Here is a 7,515-nt window from a genome sequence, read left to right on the forward strand (position 1 = left end):
CATATACAAAACCATAAGATGTACATAATGATTAGAAAGGAAAATACATAATTATAATCATCTCATTTCAATAGTACTAACCACTTGCCCATCGTCAACTTTGTTTCAAGTATAGAAAAGATATCAAACTATAAATTCAACCAAAAGAAGTGAATTTATAATTACAGATGATAATCAAAAGAATCCCTAAATTATACATCTTTAAGGAGACACCCAAATGAAAAGAGGATTAAATTTGTAGAAGAAATTTGGCTTTCAATCAAATGGGATTAATTACTATAAAAACATTATTTCTCAAACATAATTAACCAAAATTCAGAAATCAAATCTACAAATTTGACATGGCAAACTAAAACTCTAATTAAAACAACATATAACTCTACTGAAGAGTTTATTAAGTATGACAACAATAAAGATAGCCTTTCACCAATCTATTAGCTGTATAGAATTTAGAATTGCATAAACAATTATGGTGATGGTAAGAAAGAAAGGCTATAAGAGGCTGTCAGGTAAGAAAATACATTGATTTTAGAAGAATTGCATCATTATATTAGTTATGAAATAACAATAAGAAAAAATGAACATGTTAAAGAATTTAATTTATCTCTCCTTTCTGAATCAATAGCGAGCTGAGTAGTTGGATGACAGATGAATGGAAGTATCAGATTATGATACATTGAGTTGTCAGTGATACCACATCATTTAGTTGTAGGGGTATTGTGGTCCAAATTTCTGTTAGATATCTGACCATAATGACTAATCTTTGATTGATGTTACAACCATTTTTACCTGAAAAATAAACAGCATAAACATGCATAAGAACAGAGATTTTTTTTTTCAAAAAGATGATCCATAAAATTGAAATAAATGGCAACATGGGTTGCTATAATTGTTGTTGTCAAAAAGAGCAACATGTTTTTGCACTTAAATATAAAAAAATGGTCCATAAAGCTGAAATAAATGACAACATGTAATAGAAAAAATGGTGTATGTTACATTACATACACGCAGTAGCAACATACTTTGCTTTTTTGGCAAAGTATGTTGTTATTATATGTAAATCAGCTATTTTTTCAAAAAAACCAACACATCGTAGGTATAACGACAACTTAACTGCAGGGACAATTTGGTCATAATTGTAGCTTCAAATGCAGGGGCAGTTCGGTCATAAAATGGTATATATTAATGTAGTAATACCAACAATTTGGTCAATCTAATATTTTTACAACATAAAATTTAAAAATACAAAAACAAAATTTTGAAAATACAAGCCATAGAAATCTATTATAATGTATTACACCAGAGTTCTTAAAATGCAAAGACATGGGCAATTCGGTCATAATTGCAGAAAAAACAACAAATAGGGGCAGTTTGTTCATAAAATCAAAAGACTTACTTTTTTCGTTACTTTCCTCATTCAAAGGAAAAACCCAATTACTTTTTAACGGATTTGGTCATAATATATAAACTTCAATTCTACTCCGTGTGACCAACTCCCTGAGTTAAGTTCTATAGGTGCTGCCTTTGATGGTATGAATGGATTGAATCGTATAAGTTGAAAAAGCTGTTTTACCTTTTTATGGATACCTACAAGTATAGAATATAATCAACAAATGGCAAGCTACATTCTTATGTGATTGAATCAATGTTGGTGGTAAATCAATAAATCATGCAACAATTGTTGGAGTTGCTATACCTGTTGAAAATATAAGTAAAATAAAATTTTACATGACATAATATATAGATAACAATAATTTTCTAATAGATTAATTTTGTTTTTTAAGATATACTACAACTATACCAACAATAATCACTATTAAAGGTAACCGGTTTAAACAACTCCAAAATCGTCAAAAACTAATAATCTAATGACTAAATGAATAAAAAAAATATTAGTGTAGCGGCTTAATTAGTAACTAAAATTTTAAGACGATAAAAAAAAATAGAATGATAAAAATAAGTTAGTTTTTTTTTTCTATAACATCAAAACAGGCCAATTAAGCCAATTTTGAGACAGTAAAAAAAACTATAATGATTTAATAACTAAATAAAACAGGTAAATGGCAAAATCAATAAGATAACGAAAGTAAATGTTTTTTTTGTATTTCCCCAAAAATGTAACAATACTATAATCGAAGCTCCATTTTGATTAGTATAAATTAGAAGATAGAAGGTAATATGTTTTCAAAAGCATACCTTTAAACCCCTAGCTTCAACTTCTCCCTATTTGAAATTTCTATCATCAATCTTTAAGACATGTAAAAGTGTTAGATGTTAATTTAATAAAAATAAATAAAGCTAAATTTACTGTGAATCTAGTTTTTGATGGAAGTACATATAAAAGGTGGGTAAGGGTAATCTTGGCATTTGGCTTTAGCAAACCATTTTAGCAATGTGAATAAAGTCTTCATTCCTAGCCTTGTAAAAAATAGAACATATAAAAGACGTAATATGAAACTTTTCGAAATCTGTATTTTTTTTAAAAAAAATTGATACTACCATTATAATATTACTTCGATCTAAAATTTAATGAAGTTATTATAATATGTTCATTTGTAACTTTTTAAAATAATAAACAATAAAATATTTTCTTTAATATAATAAATAAAAAAACTCACCATTGAGTTCCATTTCGTTTGTCGCTCCCAATCTGGAGGTCTCAAATATCATCGGCATCACCACCACATATTATAAGTTTAATCAATCAAAATTATTTAAAAATTAAAATATAAATAAAAAACATTTCAAAAACAAAATCTTACATAAATTGCTTCAAATGTAATAATAAGCAAATCTATTAAAAATCAAAACTGACCGGACGAAAAGGAATTTCATGGACTTGCAGTCCATTGTTTTAAGTTAAGCTCAAGACACGGATATTGAAACAATCAAATCTCTTAGAGCAGAGAAGGTAAGAGTGTGATCGATAACGGAAGTGTAACCTGTTGGAAGCCACAAAGAAGCATCTTTTCCATCAAAAACTTCAAAACCTGCATAGTAGAATAAATGTTTAATCATTAATAAGCTGAGACACTTAATAGAGAGCTAACTTTGTTTAGAAAAAACATCTTTAGCTGAAATCTTACTCGGTTTCAGGGGCTGCAACATCGCAATAACATCTTTTGGCTGCTAACACCTCCAACAATTGGAAAATGATTCTCTTGATTGAAATGTAGTGTACTTGAAGTGCTATCAGATGTGTTTAAAAAAATCAGTTTAATAATGTTTAAATAATATTAAAAAATGGGTCCTGTGCAGAAATACTCCATAGTCAATTTCAAAAAGGTCCCTATGGCAAAAAAGTTACCATGAATTTCCAGTTTTACCCTTGACAACGTATATGTTGCCAATCAATCGGAAAAAGAAAGCACAAAATTACTTATCACAAAGCAGAACTTCAACGAAGATGGTGGAGAACTCAGTGATCAGGTCGGAGTTGGTCATGATGCATTTCATGTCACCGAACTCCACAACTGGCCACCACCTGTATTGATGGTTGTAAAAAAATCACCACATGCAACAAAAATAACGGGAACATGAGGTCAAATTAGTCCAATTTAAACCCTAATTTCAAGGAAATTGGAGTTATCTAATAACATCATTGTATACTTTCAACTGTATGAGTTACCTTCAGTCGGGTGAATTTGTGCTTTCCGAGAAGAACATACGGGTGAAGTACAGCACTTGTCGACAGTTGATTGGAACCTAACTTCGATATCTCCTCTCTTTCGAATTGGGTCACAGAAGAAGCCGACAGATCAGGTTGGTTGGAGGGCTTCGACGGTGAGGTTTGGTGGGTGTAATGAAATTTGTGAACAACTAATTAAGAGGTCGAGAAGGCAGAAGTATAAGAACCATGAAAAACGAATAGTGATTGAAAGAGGAAAAAGGGGGTAGCGGCACCTGAGATGTTTCTTAAAACCATAATCGAGCCCTAATCTGACACGAACTGAAACAGACGTAGCGATGGCGGTGCTCAATTGCTTCTTACAAACTCTTGGAACGACAGATGGTGGTAGCGGTGCCGATCGATGCTTTTTAGGAACATCGACATGCTGAAGAAGCTGGAGGTGGCAGAATCGAGCCCTAATCTGACACGAACTGAAGCAGACGTGGCGATGGCGGTGTTAAAAAGCTTCTTACAAACTCTCGGAACGACAGATGGTGGAAGCGGCGCTGAGGGAAGCTTTTCAGGAGCATCGACATGCTCAAGAAGTTGGAGGTGGATCATAGCACCAAAGGTTAGTGGAGTTTCGATCATGTGTGGTTGATGGCGAGAAAAGTATGAAGCAGAAATATGAGAAGAATCCAGAACATATCGATCTGATGCATGATTGTCAACACGTGTAGACGCAACACAGTGGGGGAAGATAAAGACGCGGTAGATTGCTAACACGTATAGATAAAGAATATACGTAATGTCAAAATATGCCCCAAATCGAAACATGGACAATTTTTGCGAAAAACTTTGCTAGTTCACTATTCATGTTGGTGAACAAATTTAATATAATAATTAAAAGTTTAATTTATTAAAAGATTAAACCCTTAGTATTTTAAAATATTTAAAATATACCCTATACTATATGTATGATTAAGAGTTTAATTCATATACACACACACACACACACACATATATATATATATATATATACTAGTTGTGTACCCGCATATTGCAGCAGGATACATATTGCTAAGAATGAGTTTACAACGTTTAAGTTTCGTTTTTGGTCAAAACGAACCGTAGAGCTTGGTCTTTGTTTTGTTTTTAAAGTTGGTTCTTCACTATGATTTGTTTTTTAATTTTCCATATGGTTTAATTTGTTTCATTTTGGTTCAAGGTTAAAAACAAAATAGTTAGGTTAGGTTTTTCTTTTGAATCATGTTTAAAACCGAAAAACTTAAAAATATAGACATAGTCATTAGCATGTTTTTCATTTTCTTCTACCTACACATTTGATCAATAAAATAATATGTATTATTCATATTTATGTATATATAATGAATTCACTCACCAAATAAAATGTGAGCTTAATTGTGATAACAATTTGTAGCAATTAGTAACGGAGTAGTCCAACAGGGAACTAAACAAAATATGTTTTCTCAACCTTTGTCATTTAAGTTAAACATTGTTATTATTCTCACATTGATTCTTTTGAATGAGAAAACATCAATTTGAGAATTAAGAAAAATGATAAAAATATATTAATATTAATGTTTCAATATGGAAAAGACAATAAATATATAAAGTCACACTCATCTATACATATAAAGATAGATAATATGCAACCAAAATACTGTTGGATAAGGTGTCTAACTCCATAACTTATTTGGTATATACTTGACCCGACCCGATATGGTCCATTTGGGTTACACTTACCAGTGTTAGAATGCTCAAAACCCAATAAATACAACACCCAAGAAGACATACATATGAAGTTTATAGGTGAATCAACTTAGCTAGTTATGTACAAAAGTACTTAGTATTTGTATTTTATAAATTCAACCATAATCATAAATTATTTTTGCAAAATAATTACAAATTTTTTGCAAAAGTTCTATTATATAAAAATAATCAAATAATTAGACGGAGTGATTTTGGCAAAGTCTTACAAAAGCGATAAAAAACAATTAAATAGTTAATATTTTCATTGTTTTTGTTTTGATTTTAATTTTTTCGATTTTTTTGTTCTAGTTTGTATTTTAATTCAATATTACAAATCGTTGACTCAGTCAGATCTTACAAAAACAATTTGTAATATTGAATTAAAATACAAACTAGAACAAAAAAACCGAAAAAGTTAAAATCAAAACAAAAACAATGAAAATATTAACTATTTAATCAAAACAAAAACAATGAAAATATTAACTATTTAATTGTTTTTTATCGCTTTTGTAAGATGCCAAAATCACTCCGTCTAATTATTTGATTATTTTTATATAATAGAACTTTTGCACAAAATTTGTAATTATTTTGCAAAAATAATTTATGATTATGGTTGAATTTATAAAATACAAATACTAAGTACTTTTGTACGTAACTAACTAAGTTGATTCACCTATAAACTTCATATGTATGTCTTCATGTGTGTTGTATATATTGTGGAATAAAAAATATAAGCTAGAATTATAATCAAAACACATGCAACCCAATGTACAATAAAATATTGAATTTCAACTAGAAAATGTATATATTTTCTTATGTTAAAAATTACAATTAATAGTTAACAGATATTTTTTTCCTTTTTAGTTACCAAATATTTTTATTAAAAAGCAAAATACTCTTGTTAACACAAAGTACATGGCTATGATTAATATACAAACATTAGTAAAAAATATGACAATAAAGATGAAAAACAAAAGAACCACTTATGCGATTTTGAATTTTGTAAGACAATTTTTTTATTCCATAAAAAAATTGAAAGATGGAATTTTGAATTTTACTTGAGATTCATATAGGAAAGAGTATTGAAATAGTTAGAATGAAATACTTGGTTAGTAATAATAATTAAATTACGAATATGTGTATACCACCTCATTTTTATTTCTACTTGTTACATGCAATGATGTTGTAGTCTTGTAACATTGTAGTGCTTGATTAGATACGAGCTAGATATGCAAAGGAGAGAGTAATTAATGGTAATGAAGATGATAAACTTGAAACAAAGTTTCGTCTATGCATTGCTTAATCTTTTGATTTTGATTAGGTCATAGATGGAGCCTATGATTTTGATTTTGATTTTGATTATATGAGAATGCGGGGAAAATTTGGGATCTAAAAAATAGATTCAAAATTTCATAATTAATCCCCATAATTACCTCCAATTCATGATAACCGATTTTTGTTAAGGACTAATTAGTGGTCTATTTATCTCTAGTCGAGCTATATACCAAGCTTAATATATATTTTTTAGAAATGATTTCCATAATCATCTCCTCAATTCATAGTGTTCGTTGTATTTGGTAATATTAATAGTTTGATTTTCTCCAAATAAAGATTAATGGTATTTGAATTAGATTATGATACTTCTTTTTGTAAAGATTGTATCTCTTAAATTTTTCAAAAACTATTCAATATACTTAATAATATAGTAAAGATAAAGATAACCATACATCTTAAATACTTAATTTTCATTTTAAGTTCACCAATACTAACATAATTAATAAATCAAAAATATATATACAATATTTTATTGAGAAAATGACAAAAATATCTATTTATACTAATTACATTATAAAAATAGCCAAAAAAAAAATCAAAATTGCAAAAATAGTCCTTAATTTCGCAGATGATATAGCCCAAATCGTAGATGGACTTTTCCATCTACGAATGTACAAGCAGCTAAAACACAACTGTGCTTAGCTGCTTGTACATTCACAGATGGAAAAGTCCATTTGCGATTTGGCTTTTCCATCTGCGATTTTATCCCGAAAATCTTATATAAGCCTTTTTTTCTTCATTTTTCACTTTTTATCACAGAAAAACTCTCTCTCTCTCTCTCTCTCTCCCTCTCTCTC

At 29.2% G+C, this 7,515-nt stretch overlaps 1 long non-coding RNA gene across 5 annotated transcripts; it reads right to left on the reverse strand.

The window, feature by feature from the left end:
- Positions 1–503: 503 nt before the first annotated feature.
- Positions 504–4,332, reverse strand: LOC145011184 (uncharacterized). Of its 5 annotated transcripts, none has more exons than XR_013664053.1 (7): positions 3,904–4,328; positions 3,629–3,819; positions 3,087–3,484; positions 2,816–2,990; positions 2,197–2,650; positions 1,397–1,587; positions 504–789 (listed from the first exon to the last, which is right to left on the reverse strand). It is a non-coding gene; the product is annotated as an uncharacterized LOC145011184 (long non-coding RNA). The 5 variants fall into 5 exon arrangements; XR_013664056.1 differs by having other exon boundaries at positions 2,197–2,247; positions 2,619–2,990; XR_013664055.1 differs by having other exon boundaries at positions 1,397–2,247; positions 2,619–2,990; positions 3,904–4,332.
- Between the last annotated feature and the right edge of the window lie 3,183 nt (positions 4,333–7,515).

This window comes from Lactuca saligna, chromosome 8 (genome assembly GCF_052625555.1).
Source record: "Lactuca saligna cultivar CGN05327 chromosome 8, ASM5262555v1, whole genome shotgun sequence".
Taxonomy (NCBI): Eukaryota; Viridiplantae; Streptophyta; class Magnoliopsida; order Asterales; family Asteraceae; genus Lactuca; species Lactuca saligna.